We start from the raw sequence: 21,836 nt of genomic DNA, 5'->3' as shown, positions 1-21,836 counted from the left end.
GCCCTTACATATCTCAATAATATCAAGTTTCTTCTCTATGTGTTGATTGTTTTGAAGTTGCACTTGTTTTGCCTTCCCATCCTAGTTGATTCTTGTTCCCATAAGTTGTTTGCTCACAAAATCCCTATGCATAGGAAGTGGGTTAGACATGAATGTGCTACTTATATGCTTCATGATGCTCTCTTCATGTTTCAATTCTTATTTTTTACGCGAGCATCATTGAAATCATCATGCCTAGCTTAAAAGGCATTAAAGAAAAGCGCTTGTTGGGAGACAACCCAACACTTTTACCTACTGTTTTTGTGTGTTCACATTATTATGCTACCGTATTTATCATGTTTTATTGCTTTCGTTTCAATAAAGTGCCAAGTAAAGCCTTTAGGATCATGTTGGGTGATAGTTGCTTTGATCTTGCTGAAAAACAGAAATGTTTGCGCTCACGAAAATAATTCTAGTTTTTAACCTAAGAGCGCTTTTGAGTTTATTCTTTTTGCACAAGATTAATATACAAATTGCTCACGTGGTCCTACTTTTTCAGAATTGTTGGAGTAGTGGAAGTATGGTTGGAGTACAGATTACTACAAACTGTTCTATTTTTGACAGATTCTGTTTTCAATGCATAGTTTGCTTGTTTTCTAGTTTCTATGGCTTATATTGCTCAATACAAATTGTGGAAATGCGAAAATGCTCTTTAGAGCTCGGGCTCCATGGAGCCCGAGTTTGACTTGGTCAAAATTCAAACTTTCACGATTCAATTTTTTTTGAAAAAAATTACACACATACTTAGAGACATAAAGCATATGTGTGTAAATTTTCAGGACGAAACACATTAAAATGAGTTCTACACAAAAAGAACAAATCTAAGGCTTTTTAGTAGATGCACTATTCATCTTCAAAGTCCATGAATTTGTCTTTTTTACACAGATCGCATTTTAGGATATTTCATTCTTAAATTTTACATACATACACATAATATCCTTGTTTACTCGTATGATTTTTTTCCAGATTTTATTGAAATAGAAAAGTGCGAATTTTGAATTTTTCAAAAAATCTGGCCTCCATGGAGGCCGAGCTCCAAAAGGCCCTACTCATGGAAATGATATGCTATAGTAGGCATTGTGTGAGAATAATTACCAATCTTGTCTTTGGCAGTACAAAAAGTGGAATGGTTTTCTCTTTATCATACTAACCTATCTCACAAAGTTCCTTAAAGTTTTGTGTGATTGAAGTTTTCAAGTTTTGGGTGAGATGTCGATATGAGTAGAATAAGGAGTGACGAGACTCTAACCTTGGGGATGCCCAAGGAACCCCAAGGAAATATTCAAGGAAGATCCAAGCAACTAAGCTTGGGGATGCCTCGGAAAGCATCCCGTCTTTTGTTTCCAACATTATCGGTAACCTCACTTGGAGCTATGTTTTCATTCATCACATGATATGTGTTTTGCTTGGAGCATCATTTTCTTTTGCTAGGATTTGCTTGATGTTATTTAGAATAATATTTTGCATCTTTCTTTTCAATAAAAATATCAAGTATAGCCTTTGCCATGCTTATTTTGCAAGTCTACTTGTTGCTGTTTCAAAACAGAAAGTTTATCGATGTTGCAAAAATTCCCTAGAAAATTCAGAATGTGATAAAATGTTGATTTTTTTTGCAAAATGAACTCTAATAAATTTCTACAGTTTGGCAAATGTTCATAACTTTTTGAGTTAGGGAAGTACTGATACTCTTGCATTCTTTACAGACTATACTATTTTAGCAGATTGTTGTTATGTTTGCATTGGTTGCATATGTTTGCTTTTTTAATGATTCTATTTGAGGATAGGAGCACTAAATATGCAGAGGCATTTAGTATGCAATATTGAATAATAATTTTAGTGGTTTGCTACAGTAGAGTATGATAAGGTTTTTGCATTGGTTTATACTAACTTATCTCACGAGTTCTTGTTGAGTTTTGTGTGGATGAAGCTTTTGAGATTTAGGAAAACCATGATATGGGAGGAACTAAGGAGACACAAAAGCTCAAGCTTGGGGATGCCCAAGGCATCCCATGATAATATTTCAAGAAGTCTCAAGCATCTAAGCTTGGGTATGCCCCGGTAGGCATCCCACCTTTTTTCTTCAACAATTATCGGTTAGTATCGGCTGAGCCTAAGTTTTTGCTTCTTCACCTGATGTGTGCTATCCTTGGATTGATATTTTATTTTGTTTTGCTTGCTATTTTAATAAAGTACTTAGATTTGAAAGTTTTTAAATAAAATAGAGTCCTCAAATAGTTGTCAGGGAGGCTAAGTAAGCGGCATTCACATCTCGTCAATGAAGCTCTTTTCTATAAAATTGCTCTTGTGCTTCACTTATATCCTATGAGTAAATTGTTGAATAAATTGAATGTCATGAAGTTGAAATCATATCATGCCTAGTGGCAGCTTACCATTGGGTTTAAAAGTGAAATCTTTTGAGGCTTGACAATCACAATATTGTTCATACAAGCAATTCACGAATAATTAGTATAAGGAAGAGAACTTTCACATATAAATATACTATCATGGAAATCTTTTGTGATTGTGAGCCCCCATCAAAATATTATATGCCAAAATTGTTGACGTTGGACAAGGAATACAACGTAATGATTTATGTTTGTTCATATTCATATAGAAGTTATATTGTCATAGATCGTTCAACATGTGGTGCTTGCCCCCCATCTTTGCTAGCCAAAAATTCCGCACCAAGTAGAGATACTACTTGTGCATCCAAAAACCCTTAAACCCAAATCTTATTTTCAAGAGTCCACCATACCTACCTAAGGATTGAGCAAGATCCTTCAAGTAAGTTGTCATCGGTGCAATAAGGCAATAGAAATTGCTTCTAAAAGTGTGAGAGAAAATTGAGCGTTGTACGAACTTGTGATGGCAAAAGCGACAGACTGCATAATAAAGGTTGCTATCATAAGGGGCAATAAAACGTGACGTTCTTTTGCACTAAGGGGTTGAGCATACAAACAAATAAGCGCATGGCAACCTCTGCTTACCTCTGTGAAGGGCCTATCTTTTACTTTTCAGTATTTACTTTTATGCAAAGAGTCAAAGTTTTCTCTCTATTCCCTTTTATTTTCTCCTTTGGCAAGCATCATGTGGTGAGGAAAGATCTAGGCACATATGTCTAGTTGAATATGGGTAGCATGAGTTATTATTGTTGACATCACCCTTGAGGTGAATACGTTGGGAGGTAAAACAATAAGCCTCTATCTTCTATGTGTCCGGTTGAAACGCTTTGCTCATGTGTACGCAGCGAGTGTTAGAAATCATAGAAGACTATATGATGGTTGAGTATGTGGAGCTCTTACTTAAACTCTATTGAATAAGTTGAATTGCAATTGCTTGGTGACTAAGAACATAGGTTGTTGGGTTTCAAGAGAATTCATTGTTTGAACCTTAACAGGTGAATTGGTTGCCACTATAACATGAGAAGTTTTATAAGAAAGAATTGTTGTTATGATGCTAGGAAAAGTGATTGAAATTATCATTGATTAAACTTGTGCACTTTTCTAGCATTCACACTTTGTAAATTATTTGTTTTATCATTTACCTACTCGAGGATGAGTAGGAATTAAGCTTGGGGATGCTGATACGTCTTCAACTTATCTATAATTTATTAAGTATTCATGCTGTTATTTTATCATTCTTGGATGTTTTACAATCATTTTATAGCAACTTTATATCATTTTTGGGACTAACCTATTGACCCAGTGCCCAGTGCTAGCTGTTGTTTTTTGCTTATTTTTTACATCGTAGGAAATCAATATCGAACGGAGTTCAAACACCACGAAACTTTTTGTGGATTTTTTTGGACCAGAAGACCAACAGTGGGCCAAAGAAGCACATGGGTGGTGCCCCGAGGGGGCACAACCCACCATGGCATGCCTGGGGGCCCAGGCGCGCCCAAGTGTGTTGTGCCCACCTCGGTGGCCTCCCGCACCCCTTCTTTGCACTATAAATTCTCAAATATTCCGAAACCCTTTGGGGTTAACCTAGATCAGAAGTTCCGCCACCCCAGGGCTCCGTAGCCACCTAAAACCAATCTAGACCCGTTCTGGCACCCTGTCGGAGGGGGAATCATCTCCGATGGCCATCTTCATCATCCCAGCGGCCACCACGATGAGGAAGGAGTATTCCACCCTCGGGGCTGAGGGTTTGTACCAGTATCCATGTGATTAATCTCTCTCTCTCTCTCTCGTGATCTATATCATGGGCTTTGTTAATATAGTCAAATCATATGATGTTTCTCCCCTGTACACTCTTGTTGTGATGAATTGAATCTTTACCCTTTGAAGTTTTGTCATGTCGGATTGAATGTTCAGATTTGAGAACACATGATTTATGTCTTGCGGTATGAATACTTGAGGTGACAATGGGGTATCATGTTGATTCACTTGATATACGTTATGGCACTCAACTTGCAGATTCCTGCGGTGATATTGGGGTAATCTATGCATAGGGGTTGATGCACGTTTTTATTATCTTTACTCCCATAGAAACTTTGGGATCTCTTTGTAGTTCTTTGTGTGGATTGAGTATTATGAATATGAATATGCTTTGGTGTTATTCTAGTACAAACTCTAGGATAGATCGAACAGAAAAAATAGCTTTACGTTATTTTAGTACGATCTCTTGAATAGATCGAGCGGAAAGAATAGCTTTGAGGTGTTCTCGTACCCTACAAACAATTTCTATCTTTTGTTCTCCGCTAATAGGAACTCGGGAGTGATTCTTTGTTGCACTTTGAGGGATAATCATATGATCCAACTATGTTAGAATTGTTGGGAGATTGCACTAGTGAAAGTACGGACCCTAGGCCTTGTTTTTAAGCATTGCAATACCGTTTTTGTGCCCGTTTACTATTTGCTACCTTGCTATTTTTATTCATTCAGATTATAAAAATATATTTCTACCATCAATATTTCTACCATCAATATTTCTTTCATCGAACTAGTGCACCTATACAATTTTCCATTGTATTGGGTGTGTTGGGGACACAAGAGATTTCTTGTATTTGATTGTAGGGTCATTTGAGAGACACCATCTTCATCCCACACCTCTCACGGATTGATAAACCTTAGGTCATCCACTTGAGGGAAAATTGCTACTGTCCTACAAAACTCTGCACTTGGAGGCCCAACACGTGTCTACAACAATAAAGTTGTGTAGTATGCTAGAAGTATTATTGTTTTTATGTCAATATTAAACTTTTGTTTTGAATCTTCTGGATCTGAACATTCATGCCACAATAAAGAAAAATTACATGGATAAATGTGTTCGGTAGCATTCCACATAAAAAATTCTATTTTTATCATTTACCTACTCGAGGACGAGCGGGAATTAAGCTTGGGGATGCTTGATACGTCTCCAAGGTATCTATAATTTTTTATTGTTCCATGCTATTATATTATCTGTTTTGGATCTTTTACATGCATTAATATGATATTTTACATTATTTTTGGGACTAACCTATTAACCTAGAGCCTAGCACCAGTTTCTGTTTTTCCCTTGTTTTTGAGCTTCGCAGAAAAGGAATACCAAATAGAGTCCAAATTAAATAAAACTTTCACGATGATTTTTCTTGGACCAGAAGACACCCCGGAGATTTGGAGTTCAAGTCAGAAGAGCCACGAGGCGGCGACAAGGGGGGAGGGCGTGGCCCCTGCCTTATGGCCTCCTCGTGACTCCCGTGACCTAGTTCTGCCTCCTATGTATTCACATATATTCCCAATCCACCAGAAGCATCCACGAAAACACTTTTCCACTGCCGCAACCTTCTGTTCCCGTGAGATCCCATCTTGGGGCCTTTTCCGGCATCCTGTTGGAGGGGGATTCGATCACGGAGGGCACCTACATCAACTCTATTGCCCTTCCAATGAAGCGTGAGTAGTTTACCTCAGACCAACGGGTCCATAGCTAGTAGCTAGATGGCTTATTCTCTTTCTCTTTGATTCTCAATACCATGTTCTCCTCGATGTTCTTGGTTTCTACCCGATGTAATCTTTGTTTGCGGTGTGATTGTCGAGATCCGATGAATTGTGGATTTATGATCAGCTTATCTATGAATATTATTTGAATCTTCTCTGAATTCTTTTATGTATGATTTGATATCTTTGTAATTCTCTTCAAACTATCGGTTTGGTTTGGCCAATTAGATTGGTTTTTCTTGCAATGGGAGAAGTGCTTAGCTTTGGGTTCAATATTTCGGTGTCCTTTCCTAGTGACAGTAGGGGCAGCAAGGCACATATTGTATTGTTGCCATCGAGGATAAAAAGATGGGGTTTACATCATATTGCTTGAGTTTATTCCTCTACATCATGTCATCTTACTGAAAGCGTTACTCTGTTCTTCATGAACTTAATACTTTAGATGCAGGTAGGAGTCGGTCGATGTGTGGAGTAATAGTAGTAGATGCAGGCAGGAGTCGTTCTACTTGACACAGACGTGATGCCTATATTTCGTAATCATTGCCTTAGATATCGTCATAACTTTGCGCTTTTCTATCAATTGCTCGACAGTAATTTGTTCACCCACCGTATTATTTGCTATCTTGAGAGAAGCCTCTAGCGAAACCTATGGCCCCCGGGTCTATTTTCCATCATATAAGTTTTCGATCTACTATTTTGCAATCTTTTACTTTCCGATCTATAAACCAAGAAACCCCAAAATATTTTATCTTTTATTTAGTTTTATTTATCTATCCCTATCAGATCTCACTTTTGCAAGTGACCGTGAAGGGATTGACAACCCCTTTATCGCGTTGGGTGCAAGTTGTTTGATTGTTTGTGCAGGTATTGGTGATTTGTGTGTTGTTTCCTACTGGATTGATACCTTGGTTCTCTAACTGAGGGAAATACTTATCTCTACTTTGCTGCATGATACGTCTCCAACGTATCTATAATTTTTGATTGCTCCATGCTACTTTATCTACTGTTTTGGACTATATTGGGCTTTATTTTCCACTTTTATATTATTTTTGGGACTAACCTATTAACCGGAGGCCCAGCCCAGAATTGCTGTTTTTTGCCTATTTCAGTATTTTGAGGAAACAGAATATCAAACGGAGTACAAATGGAATGAAACCTTCGGGAACGTGATCTTCTCACCGAACGTGATCCAGGAGACTTGGACCCTACTCCAAGAAGTTTCCGGGGAGGTCACGAGGGTGGAGGGCGTGCCCCCTGCCTCGTGGGCCCCTCGGAGCTCCATCGATGTGCTCCTTCCTCCTATATATACCTACGTACCACCATTAGACCAGAGACGGAGCCAAAAACCTAATTCCACCGCCGCAACTTCCTGTATCCACGAGATCCCATCTTGGGGCCTGTTCCGGAGCTCCGCCAGAGAGGGCATCCATCACGGAGGGCTTCTACATCAACACCATAGCCCTTCCGATGAAGTGTGAGTAGTTTACTTCAGACCTTCAGGTCCATAGCTAGTAGCTAGATGGCTTCTTCTCTCTCTTTGGATCTCAATACAATGTTCTCCCCCTCTCTCGTGGAGATCTATTCGATGTAATCTTCTTTTTGCGGTGTGTTTGTTTAGACCGATGAATTGTGGGTTTATGATCCAACTTATCTATGAATAATATTTGAATCTTCTCTGAATTCTTTTATGTATGATTGAGTTATCTTTGCATGTCTTTTTGAATTATCCGTTTGGTTTGGCCAACTAGATTGGTAGTTCTTGCAATGGGAGAAGTGTTTAGCTTTGGGTTCAATCTTGCGGTGTCCTTACTCAGTGACAGAAAGAGTTGCAAGGCACGTATTGTATTGTTGCCATCGAGGATAACAAGATGGGGTATTTATCATATTGCATGAATTTATTCCTCTACATCATGTCATCTTGCTTAAGGCGTTACTCTGTTTTTAACTTAATACTCTAGATGCATCCTGGATAGCGGTCAATGAGTGGAGTCATAGTAGTAGATGCAGGCAGGAGTCGGTCTACTTGTCACGGACGTGATGCCTATATACATGATACCTATATAACCTCATAACTATGCTAAATTCTATCAATTGCTCAACAGTAATTTGTTCACCCACCGTAGAATATCTGTGCTCTTGAGAGAAGCCACTAGTGAAACCTATGGCCCCCGGGTCTATTCTCATCATATCAATCTCCATTACTTTATTTTACTTGTTTTGCTTTTACTTTTTACTTTGCATCTTTACACCAAAAATACCAAAAATATTATCTCTATGAGATATCACTCTCGTAAGTGACCATGAAGGGATTGACAACCCCTAAGCGTTGGTTGCGAGTTGCTACCGTTTTGTGCAGGTACGAGGGACTTGCCCGTGACCTCCGACTGGATTGATACCTTGGTTCTCAAAAACTGAGGGAAATACTTATGCTACAGTGCTGCATCACCCCCTCCTCTTTGGGGAAAACCAACGCTAGCTCGAGACGTAGCAAGAAGGATTTCTGGCGCTGTTGCCGGGGAGGCCTACGCCAAGTCAAGTCAAGATTTACTCTCCCGTCAATGAGCCATTTCTGGCGCCGTTGCCGGGGAAGCCTACGCAAAAGTCAACATACCAAGTACCCATCACAATCTCTATCTCTCGCATTACATTATTTGTCATTTTCCTCTCGTTTTCCTCTCCCCCACTTCACCCTTGCCGTTTTATTCGCCCTCTCTTTCCCAATCTCCTCCTCTTTTTCCCTTTGCCTTTTGTTTGCTCGTGTGTTAGTTTGCTTGCTTGTTCGTCACGATGGCCTTACCTAATTTTGGTGATCTTCACCTTAAAAGGCTAGAAGATATCGAAAACAATGTCAGGAAGTTTATGGTCTTCCAATTTGAGCATAATAATTTCTTTAGAAACGAGCTTAAGGAACAAAAGAGTTTTATGAGTTATATGAATAAAGTGCTCGATGATATGTCCAAAGAATTTGATGGTGTAAGAGCCCAAATTGCTCATCTTGAAAAAATGACCACTGTCAATAAGATGGCCGCTAAACCGAATAAATATGAGAATCAAGATGAAGATCTAAAAGTTATTGATGTGTCCCCTATTAAATCGTTGTTTTGCAATGTGAATCTTGATGAATCTGATTATGACATTCCCTTACCTAGAAGGCGTTCTAAGAATTCTGAGTTTTTAGATCCTGATGATGAAATTGATAAAAAAGGAATTGAAAGAAATAAAAATCTAGATATTGCTAAACCCACTATTTTGGATCTCAAGGAATTTAACTATGAAAATTGCTCTTTAATTGATTGTATTTCCTTGTTGCAATCCGTGTTAAATTCTCCTCATGCTTATAGTCGAAATAAGGCCTTTACCGAACACATTGTTGACGCCTTAATGCAATCTTACGAAGAAAAGCTTGAGTTGAAAGTTTCTATCCCTAGAAAACTCCATGATGAGTGGGAACCTACAATTAAGATTAAAATTAGAAATTACGAGTTTCATGCTTTGTGTGATTTGGGTGCTAGTGTCTCTACTATCCCCAAAGCTTTGTGTGATTTGCTAGATTTCCGTGACTTTGATGATTGCTCTCTAAACTTGCATCTTGCGGATTCCACTATTAAAAAGCCTATGGGAAGAATTAATGATGTTCTTATTGTTGCAAATAGGAATTATGTGCCCGTAGATTTTATCGTTCTTGATATAGATTGCAATCCTTCATGTCCTATTATTCTTGGTAGACCTTTCCTTAGAACGATTGGTGCAATTATTGATATGAAGGAAGGGAATATTAAATTCCAATTTCCCTTAAAGAAGGGCATGGAACACTTTCCTAGAAATAAAATAAAATTACCATATGAATCTATCATGAGAGCCACTTATGGATTGCCTACCAAAGATGGCAATACCTAGATCTATCCTTGCTTTTATGCCTAGCTAGGGGCGTTAAACGATAGCGCTTGTTGGGAGGCAACCCAATTTTATTTTGTGTTTTTTGTTTTTGGTTCTGTTTAGGAATAAATAATCCATCTAGATTCTGTTTAGGTGTGGTTTTATCTTTTAATTAGTGTTTGTGCCAAGTTAAACCTATTAGATCTTCTTGGAAGATAATTATTTGATCTTGCTGTAATTTCCAGAATCTTTACGCTCAGTGCCCGAATTGTCAAAAATCACCAGAACGTGATAAAATAGTGATTCCAATTGCTGCTGATCAATAAAAAAAATTGCCCAGGTCGTCCAATTTTGGTAGAATTGTTTGGGTTCCAGAAGTTTGCGTTAGTAACAGATTACTACAGACTGTTCTGTTTTTGACAGATTCTGTTTTGCGTGTGTTGTTTGCTTATTTTGATGAATCTATGGCTAGTAAAATAGTTTATAAACCATAGAGAAGTTGGAATATAGTAGGTTTTACACCAATACAAATAAAGAACAAGTTCACTACAGTACCTTAAAGTAGTCTTTTGTTTTCTTTCTCTAACGGAGCTCACGAGATTTCTATTGAGTTTTGTGTTGTGAAGTTTTCAAGTTTTGGGTGAATTCTTTTGATGGATTATGGAACAAGGAGTGGCAAGAGCCTAAGCTTGGGGATGCCCATGGCACCACCAAGATAATCCAAGGACACCAAAAAGTCAAAGCTTGGGGATGCCCCGGAAGGCATCCCCTCTTTCGTCCACTTCCATCGGTAATTTACTTGGAGCTATATTTTTATTCACCACATGATATGTGTTTTGCTTGGAGCGTCTTGTATTATTTGTGTCTTTGCTTGTTAGTCTACCACAATCATCCTTGCTGTACACACCTTTTTATAGAGCCATGTATGAATTGAAATTTGTTAGAATACTCTATGTGCTTCACTTATATCTTTTGAGCTTGATAGTTTACTCTATGTGCTTCACTTATATCTTTTTGAGCATGATAATTTTTGCTCTAGTGCTTCACTTAGATCTTTTAGAGCACGGTGGTGGTTTGTTTTAAAGAAACTTGATCTCTCATGCTTCACTTAGATTATTTTGAGAGTCGTTAATAGCATGGTAATTTGCTTAATGTTAATATACTTGGTATTCAAGATATGTGAAACTTTCGTTTTAGTGGGTTGAATACTAAGATAAGTTTGATGCTTGATAATTGTTTTGAGATATGGAGGTGCTAATATCATAGTAGTTCTAGTTGAGTAGTTGTGAATTTGAGAAATACTTGTGTTAAAGTTAGCAAGTCCCGTAGCATGCACGTATGGTTAAAGTTGTGTAACAAATTTGAAGCATGAAGTGTATCTGGCTTGTGCATCCTTATGAGTGGCGGTCGGGGACGAGCGATGGTCTTTTCCTACCAATCTATCCCCCTAGGAGCATGCGCGTAGTACTTGATTTTTGATGACTTCTAAATTTTTTGCAGTAAGTATATGAGTTCTTTGGACTAATGTTGAGTCCATGGATTATACGCACTTTTACCTTTCCGCCATTTGCTAGCCTCTTCGGTACCGTGCATTGCCCTTTCTCACATTGAGAGTTGGTGCAAACTTCGCCGGTGCATCCAAACCCCGTGATATGATACACTCTTTCACACATAAACCTCCCTATATATTCCTCAAAATAGCCACCATACCTACCTATCATGGCATTTCCATAGCCATTCCGAGATATATTGCCATGCAACTTCCATCATCATCATCATCATCATGACATGCTTTACTTTTGTCATATTGCCATTGCATGATCTTGTAGTTGACATCGTATTTGTGGCAAAGCCACCATGCATTATTTTTCATACATGTCACTCTTGATTCATTGCACCATCCCGGTACACCGCCGGAGGCATTCATATAGAGTCATATCTTGTTCTAGTATCGAGTTGTAATCATTATGTTGTAATCAATAGAAGTGTGATGATCATCATTATTATAGCATTGCCCAATCAAAAAAAGAGAGAAAGGCCAAAAAGAAAAAAAGAAAGGCCCAAAAAAAGAAGGAGAAAATAAAAAGGGCAATGCTACTATCTCTTTTTCCACACTTGTGCTTCAAAGTAGCACTTTGTTCTTCATGTAGTGAGTCTCATATATTGTGCTTCAAAGGAGCACCATGATTTTCATATAGTGAGTCTCATAATTTGTCTTGTTCATACTAGTGGGAATTTTTCATTATAGAACTTGGCTTGTATATTCCAACGTTGGGCTTCCTCAAAATGCCCTAGGTCTTCATGAGCAAGCAAGTTGGATGCACACCCACTAGTTTTCTTTTGTTGAGCATTCTTAGCTCTAGTGCATCCGTTGCATGGCAATCCCTACTCCTTGCATTAACATCAATTGATGGGCATCTCCATAGCTCATTGATTAGCCTCGTTGATGTGAGACTTTCTCCTTTTTTGTCTTCTCCACACAATCCCCATCATCATATTCTATACCACCCATAGTGCTATGTCCATGGCTCGCGCTCATGTATTGCGTGAAGGTTGAAAAAGTTTGAGATTATTTGAGTATGAAACAATTGCTTGGCTTGTCATCAGGGGTATAGAAGTTGGGAACATCTTTGTGTGACGAAAATGAAGCATAGCCTAACTATATGATTTTGTAGGGATGAACTTCCTTTGGCCATGTTATTTCGAGATGACATAATTGTTTGATTAGTATGCTTGAAATATTATCATTTTTATGTCAATATGAACTTTTTTCTTGAACCTTTCGGATCTGAATATTCATACCATGATTAAGAAGATTTACATTGAAATTATGCCAAAGTATCACACCGCATCAAAAATTCTCTTTTTATAATTTACCTACTCGAGGACGAGCAGGAATTAAGCTTGGGGATGCCTGATACGTCTCCAACGTATCTATAATTTTTGATTGCTCCATGCTACTTTATCTATTGTTTTGGACTATATTGGGCTTTATTTTACACTTTTATATTATTTTTGGGACTAACCTATTAACCGGAGGCCCAGCCCAGAATTGCTGTTTTTTGCCTATTTCAGTATTTCGGGAACATGATCTTCTCACCGAATGTGATCCAGGAGACTTGGACCCTACTCCAAGAAGTTCCGGGGAGGTCACGAGGGTGGAGGGCGTGCCCCCCCCCGGGCGCGCCCCCTGCCTCGTGGGCCCCTCGGAGCTCCACCGACGTGCTCCTTCCTCCTATATATACCTACGTACCCCCATTAGACCAGAGACGGAGCCAAAAACCTAATTCCACCGCCGCAACTTCCTGTATCCACGAGATCCCATCTTGGGGCCTGATCCGGAGCTCCGCCGGAGAGGGCATCCATCACGGAGGGCTTCTACATCAACACCATAGCCCTTCCGATGAAGTGTGAGTAGTTTACTTCAGACCTTCGGGTCCATAGCTAGTAGCTAGATGGCTTCTTCTCTCTTTTTGGATCTCAATACAATGTTCTCCCCCTCTCTTGTGGAGATCTATTCGATGTGATCTTCTTTTTGCGGTGTGTTTGTTGAGACCGATGAATTGTGGGTTTATGATCCAACTTATCTATGAATAATATTTGAATCTTCTCTGAATTCTTTTATGTATGATTGAGTTATCTTTGCAAGTCTGTTCGAATTATCTGTTTGGTTTGGACAACTAGATTGGTAGTTCTTGCAATGGGAGAAGTGTTTAGCTTTGGGTTCAATCTTGCGGTGTCCTTACTCAGTGACAGAAAGAGTTGCAAGGCACGTATTGTATTGTTGCCATCGAGGATAACAAGATGGGGTATTTATCATATTGCATGAATTTATTCCTCTACATCATGTCATCTTGCTTAAGGCGTTACTCTGTTTTTAACTTAATACTCTAGATGCATGCTGGATAGCGGTCGATGAGTGGAGTAATAGTAGTAGATGCAGGCAGGAGTCGGTCTACTTGTCACGGACGTGATGTCTATATACATGATCATACCTAGATAACCTCATAACTATGCTAAATTCTATCAATTGCTCAACAGTAATTTGTTCACCCACCGTAGAATATCTATGCTCTTGAGAGAAGCCACTAGTGAAACCAATGGCCCCCGGGTCTATTCTCATCATATCAATCTCCATTACTTTATTTTGCTTGTTTTGCTTTTACTTTTTACTTTGCATCTTTATACCAAAAATACCAAAAATATTATCTCTATCAGATATCACTCTCGTAAGTGACCATGAAGGGATTGACAACCCCTAAGCGTTGGTTGCGAGTTGCAACCGTTTTGTGCAGTTACGAGGGACTTGCGCGTGACCTCCTACTGGATTGATACCTTGGTTCTCAAAAACTGAGGGAAATACTTATGCTACAGTGTTGCATCACCCCCTCCTCTTCGGGGAAAACCAACGCTAGCTCGAGACATAGCACTGCATCACCCTTTCCTCTTCAAGGGAAAAACTAATGCACCGTTGCCGAGGAGATCTACGTCAAGTCAAGACATACCAAGTACCCATCATAAAACTCTCATCTTTTGCATTACATTATTCGCCATTTGCCTCTCGTTTTCCTCTCCCCCACTTCTGAAATGATTTACAAAAATATTTGCCTTTTTCCTCGCCCCTCTTCTGTTTGTCTTTTTCATTTGCTTTTTGTTTGCCCATTTGTTAGATTGGTTTGTTGCTACCATGTCTGAATCTGGGTAGGTTATCGCTGAAAAGGATAGTAGTAATGATGGGGGAAACTTTGATGCTTTTGCTAATAGTAATCCTCATGAAGAATCTACTATCTTGCACACTAAAAAACTTTGCATAGGTAGCAACAGTATTATTGAAAAAAGGGGCTATTCAAGATTTCTTTACTTGTTCCAGTGTGCTACCGACGTTAGGTGTATCTATTCTCCATAAAACTAGTAGTCTCGCCGATGCTATATCTTTGCTTGTGGCTGAACTTGAAAGACAATTTGTTCATATGCATCCATGCATACAACGGATTTTTCTAGAGTTTTCTAATATTGAGCATTCTTCTGTTAAGCGCGCTACCACTATATTTCTAGCCCATGAATTTAGATTTATTATGAAAGAAGCTAGTGAAATTTTCACGCATTATAAAGTAGATGGTGGTCGACCTCCCATAGAGGGGGTTCTCTTTAATCAAGAGGAAATAATGCGTTTACAATCTCTAGATCATGTTGCTTATAATGAAAATTTAAGAAAGAGGGTCCCTACCGATGTTTTAGTTGATAAGATTTCTAAACTTAATGATAATTTTGCTATACAAAACAACAGATTAGGTTTCCCTCTTGGACACAAGCTCATGACTTTTTCCGAAAAGAACACTTACAATGATGAATTGGTCATACAATATGAGGGGCCGAAGGTGGAACCAATTCCTCCCAAGCTTGATCTTAGGGATCCTTATCCCATTAAATTTAGCCCTTTTGATTACTTTTGCTTACCACAAAGAAAACTTGTTGCTGAACGAAGGAAGTATGACATGAGCTTTCGAGATTTGCCTTATCATTACTATGATTATACCTAGATCTATTTGTGTTTTATGCCTTGTTAAGGGCGTTAAACAATAGCGCTTGTTGGGAGGCAACCCAATTTTATTTTTGTTCTCTGCTTTTTGGTTCTATTTTTCAATAAATAATTCATCTAGCCTCTGGTTAGATGTGTTTTGGTGTTTTAATTAGTGTTTGTGCCAAGTAAGACCTTTGGGATGGTTTACGGTGGTTGTCGTGGAATTGTCACAGCAGATGTCCTAGTATGAGGACTTAGTCATGAGGCCAACACATCTATGTGGTAGCTTGAGAGGGGTTAATCGGAATCGAGAGACGCAACACAAGACAAGGATTTAAACAGCTTTGGGCCCTGGGAAACATCACCCAGTAACGACCCTACATGCTGTTTGTGGCTAGGTCTTATCATCATCATGAGGGAGTCGCCGTAAATCGGCTCTCCTAGTTATGTCTAGCCTTAAGATTCTCCTCTCCTCTCTTGGGGTGTCCTGGCCCTCCTTATATAAGTTGAAGGGGTGGGTTACATGTAGAGTCCATCTCGTACTAAGACTTAAACTATTCTGACTTCTCTTCATGGGCTTCTTAACATCTTGGGCTTCTTAACGTCTCGAGCTTATTAACCCCAGGCGACTTTGTCTGTTGGGTTATGGCTGTCTGCCGGGTTACCATCTGACTTACCATCTAGCTTATCATCTGCCGGGATATGATCTGACTTAACATTTGCTGAGTTATGATCTAACTTAACATCTGCCGGGTTATGATCTAACTTAACATCTGTCGGGTTATGATCTGACTTAACATCTGCCGGGTTATGATCTGACTTAACATCTGCCTTAACATCTGCCGAGTTATGATCTGACTTAACTGTCCCAGTCGGGTCATAACTCCGGCTGGGTCATACTGCGGGGTATATCCCCGACATTAGCCCCAATTTAATTTGGATTTATCCATGTTAAACTAATCCTGTAAAACAAACACAAGAACAATTTTGACAGATTATGCTCCGGTTTAAGAACTTTTGTAAGCCGACACCTGATCATCCTTAACTCCTTGTCATTTCCTTCTTCTAGAAAATCTGGGTCAATAGACCAACTTCATACTCAGTCTTATCTTCAGCCGGCTTGAAGATGTAGAACTTGCCCATTTATCATTGCCAAAATTGCCGGGTTATAAAAACTGATGGCACCAGGTCATAATTGTTTGTTAACATCAGCTTTGAAAGCATACCTCCCTTATATGAATATCACTTGTAGCCCCCAAGTCTTAAGAAGGGAACGTAGTAACAACTTAAGACTTGCTTCAATATGAATGTCACAAGCTTGAAGAAATCCAGGTTATTCATCTCAATCATTAATCATAAACTGAGTATTCCACATATGTAGCCCCCAAGTGCCGGGTTGTCATGCTTGCAGCAACCTGGAACTTGTAATTGTCTTATGCTCATAAAAACTTCAACCAGTGTAGCCCCCAAGGGTTGGGTCGTTATGCAATAAGGAGCAGGGACTTTATAGATCTGATCATGTAGACTTGAACAACAATGTGTATCCCCCATCATGGGGCTTGAACCCATGCCCACAAGGTTAAGAGCCTTGTGTTTTACCAACTGAGCGGTGGATCCTTCAATATAACGGAATAAGGCTCGTGTACCTTCAATTTTTAACAGGAGCAATTGGTAACCCCCAAGGGCCGGCTCATTATGATGTGATGAGTCGGGTCTTCAATAAGGTGAGCAAAAAATGACTTTGCATTAGCCCCCAAGTGCCATGGTGCATGCTGGCAGTGACACGGGACTTGCATATTTAATGTAATCTCAATTTGAATAATGTAGCCCCCAAGTGCCGGGTCATAAGCCTGCAGCGAGTCGAGACTATTCCTTCCATTGTAGAATAAATTATATCCATTGATAAAATAATAGCCATTACGCTGAAGCGACTTTGAAAACCTCAATCATAATATTGGTTATTGATAACCATAATAAAAATCCAGCCATGTTGGCTATTGAAGATTTGAATAATATAATCCATCAAGGGTATTGACCCGTAGGCATGCAATAGCATGATTTTGATTGCTCAAGATAAATATATCCTAGCAACTTAACGCCCTTTATCAGGACAGGTTATCAAAACCCCAAATATGCTCAAATATGAGTCATAAAGATTAAGGCTACATGGCCTGAATTGTTTTAAACAAGGATGAACTCAAAAATGTTCAAATAGAAATAATAAATCAGAAAAACAAGGCTTTCATAGGTGTCCAGGCCTAAAACTCAAGTGCTTTCACGGGCCGCACAGCCACTGAGTTAAACCTTTATACAAAACTTATAAGCCAGACTTCACACAACCAATCGTTGTTTTAACTTTGACAAGTTCAGGGTCTGTATAAGATTGACTTGTCAAAAGTACAGCGGGTCGTTCCAGGATTACCTAGGCGGAGTGGCAGACTTAAAAAGGCAGGATAACCCGGGGTTTTAGGTGAATACACCTGGCTTCCAAGCCTGGCTTTTAAGCCTATTACAAGGGTCACAAAAACTCTTGTCCTTTAGAACAAAGAGCCCCCAAGCAATATCTTTGAACTATGCTCAATGGGCACCTATGTTTGAGTTGTGCTTTTGCAACAGACTCTCTTTGGTCCCTTTAACCTGGGTAGCAATCCCCCAAGTGTTTTTATAAACATGGCATATAAGCCGGATCAAAAGGGTAATCATAACTCCGCTAAATAAGCCGGAAGCCCCCATGTGACCATAATAAGATAAGCCCATAAGGCAGGATACCCATGTTTGAACCGCGCATCATGGCAGCAAGTTCTCTTTGGCAACCTTTAATTTTTTTGAGAACTCAAACTTGCGAGAGAGGAATTTCTTTTTTCAACCGGAGTTTTAAATCAGATACTAAGAGCTTCCAAGCTTTATGGGAGAGAGATATCTCTTGAGCCGGATTTTAAACCGGAATCTTCATTTTGAGCCGGAAATTTTCTGACGGCCTTTAAATTTTCACCAATAGGGCAGTAACCTCCGGGACCGAGTTATTTTTCCCTTTAATGACCTGGAGTTCTTGAGTCTGCTTTAAACTGGCAATCATTTACTGAATCATGTCATCATAGCCCTCGAGTCTCAAAGCGACTCGAGGAGTTGGCTTGAGATTCTCCATAATTGACCGTGATATAAACCAACATATAGTTGAACACCGGAACGCTGCAATATGGTGAAGCTTAGCGGCAAAGGTGGCAAGTTGATGATCTTCGCAATACTCATTGTATATCCCAATATGAGTCATTCAATAAATTTGGTGATATGGTGGTCACTTCTGCAGTAGAAAATTTGTCTTGCACATGAAAATATATAGAACAAAGTAATTGTTCTTTGACAAAAACAATATGTGCGAATAAAATAGACGTAGATAGACATCACCTGACTTTGTCCAGATGACGGATGATCCGTATATATATCGTTCATGAATAATCCACAGTAATTTCAATGGCGCTTTAATCACTCTCTCAAAGAGACTTCAAACTGGGCGACTCTTGTTTGAAGAAATGGAAAAGCCCGGTGGGTCAAAGCCCATAGATGAGCGTGGCAGAAGCAGGACCACAGGCAGCTCGCAGCGGCGATTCTGGATGCAACACCCGCAAGACAACGGGCCGGTGGTATAAAGCGGCACTATGGTGACTTAGAGCAGAGGTGCGGGTGCTTGGTAATGAAGGCGACGACCGTGGCCATGGCGGATCGAAAACCGCGGTCTAGAGGTGAGGTGAACCAGCAGGTCGACGGAGGCGGCGCCGAGGAGCACTAAAACGGGGCGACTCATGGAGGAGTGGCAAGGTGGTTACACTGTAGTGGCGGGTGGAAGACGAATGCGGCGGCTCAGTGAGGGATAGCCGGTTCGAGGCACGCTGAGGCGGCCTGCCGGCGAGGCGCGGCTGAGCCAGCGTCAGGTTGAAGAGGAACAGACAACTGAATGCTTGACGTGGAGTACCCGTAGTGGCAGGAAGAGCCACAACGGAGGAAGTAGATTCAATGGCGAAGGTGAGCCGGCGTGGGCGTGCTCAGAGACGGGTCGTGGCCAAGCAGCTCCAGGCGGCACCATAGCATAGGCGGGTTAAGGCCGAGGCAATTTAACGAGGCTGCAACCATGGAAATCGGAGGCCACGGCCGAGGTGGCAGAGGTAACTCGCCGTGGCACTGCTCCAAGGCGAGGGCGGTTCGCCCACGGCAGATCATGATGGCTCAAAGCAGCAGAGGCGGTATCCGCGGGTCGACAACGGTGGCAGGCTGCTTAGCGTGGGATCGATGGAAATAGAAGGTGACCTGGCGCAGCGGCGGTTCATAAGTGCAGCGGCGGCGGCGGCAGGGCCCAGGCCGGTCGTAACGGTTTAGAGGCGAGTCACTGTGGTGGTTTAGCATCGCAGGCTAGCGATGCAGTGAGTCATAACAACGGTGGAGGTGACCCGGCTGGGGTGATTCATAAACCGGCCGCGGGCAGCGTGAGTCGGCCTCAGGCAAAGGCCGCAACAGTGAAGGCATCTGGCGGCTCAAGGCACGGGCAATGAGTAAGGCTGCGGTAGCGGCAGCAGCTCGACACAGCGGCCCAAGATGACCACTTTGAAATGGAGGTAAGGCCAAACTAGGGTTAGCAGCTTCTGCACCCGAAGTGGCGTTGTGTGATGACGATTGTAGTTTCCATCTCCAGTAGATTTGATTGATTCTCTGGGCTCGAACCTGAAGCATGGTCACAATCTGCACTGTCTTTTGTTTGATCTCAGAGAGCCATATCAATTTAACTCCTGCAGGATTTGTACGGTACAAAGAGCAGGAGCCCCAACGTATTTAACCCTTTGTATTGTACGCGCGCGGAAAACATATAGTCTGATCCAGCCGTTGTAAAACTTTGCAGTGGAATTCCTAAAGAATCTTTGACCCGGTGACTTGCTGTGCCGTATGAAGGCGAAAACTTCAACTCGTCTCAATCTAGTCTGGCACATGCTTTCTCAACGAGGTGGCTTGCTATGGCCACAGGAGCAGTGAGTCGACGAAGCGGGGGACCCCGATGGCGGTTTGAGGCAAGGCGGCCGTGAGCGACTTGCAGCAGATATAAGCAGCATGGTCAAAGCGGAGAGCGGCAGCGCCGGCTCGGCCATGGCGGCTTATGGCAGTAGAGGACGGTAGAGACGAGCCGGTGTTGGAGTACAGTAGCCAGCGCGCCTCGGCGGGTCAACGGCGCAGGCGAACCGGGCGGGTCCACGGCAAAGGCGAGCTGCTGGCTTGGAGGTAGCCCAGAAGTGAGGTAAGGCCGTAGTAGTGGCAGGCCGTCAACTCGGAGGTAGCTCAAAGCGGTTCGGAGCCGAGGTGGGTTGCGGCGAACCTCGGCAGAAGAGCAGACCGGCCCCGAGACAAGGTAGGCCCGGCTCGGAACGGCTTCGGGTGTAACTTGACACACCACAACAGGGGCGACTTAGCAAAAAACGACGCCGACCACCAGTTAAAAACCATCTTGACTCCACGCGTGACTCAACAAGTAGTAGTAATTAGCTCTTTTTGGGAGCGATTTACAGGCTGAGTCATGGTTGGTTTGACTCCGCTGTCACTTATGTCAGCGACCGTAGAAAATATTGATGCCTTCGGTTTTGAAGGATCACCGGATCCTCAGTGACTTAACCCTAATTTCCCTTGAACTCAAAACCTCGCCCGGGCATTAGATCCGACTGCTGTTTTAGACTGATAAACTCAAAACTGATGCAAATCTTTCCAAGCCGATTTTTCTTCATCTGGAAAATTATGAACTTCTCGCTCCCTGAGAAAAGATTCCTCCAAGAACTCATCACCACCGTGCGCAGGCCCCATGGTGGGCGCCAACTATCGTGGAATTATCACGGTAGATGTCCTAGTGTGAGGACTTAGTCTTGAGGCTAACACATCTATGTGGTAGCTTGAGAGGGGTTGATCGGAATCGAGAGACGCAACACAAGACAAGGATTTAGACAGCTTCGGGCCCCGGGAAACATCATCGGGTAACGACCCTACATGCTGTTTGTGGTTAGGTCTTATTGTCATCATGAGGGAGTCGCCGTAAACCGGCTCTCCTAGTTATGTCTAGCCTTAAGATTCTCCTCTCTTCTCTTGGGGTGCCCTGCCCCTCCTTATATAAGTTGAAGGGGCGGGTCACATATAGAGTCCATCTCGGACTAAGACTTAAACTATTCTGACTTCTCTTCATTGGCTTCTTAACATCTTGGGCTTCTTAACGTCGCGGGCTTATTAACCCCAAGCGACTCTGTCTGCTGGGTTATGACTGTCTGCCGGGTTACCATCTGACGTACCATCTGGCTTATCATCTGTCAGGTTATGGTCTAACTTAACATCTGCCGAGTTATGATCTAACTTAACATCTGCCGGGTTATGATCTGACTTAACATCTGCCGGGTTATGATCTGACTTAACATCTGCCTTATCATCTGCCTTAACATCTGTCGGGTTTCGATCTGACT

This window comes from Triticum urartu, chromosome 2A (genome assembly GCF_056163025.1).
Source record: "Triticum urartu cultivar PI428250 chromosome 2A, HENAU_Tu73, whole genome shotgun sequence".
Lineage (NCBI taxonomy): Eukaryota > Viridiplantae > Streptophyta > Magnoliopsida > Poales > Poaceae > Triticum > Triticum urartu.
This window is presented reverse-complemented; position numbering follows the sequence as displayed.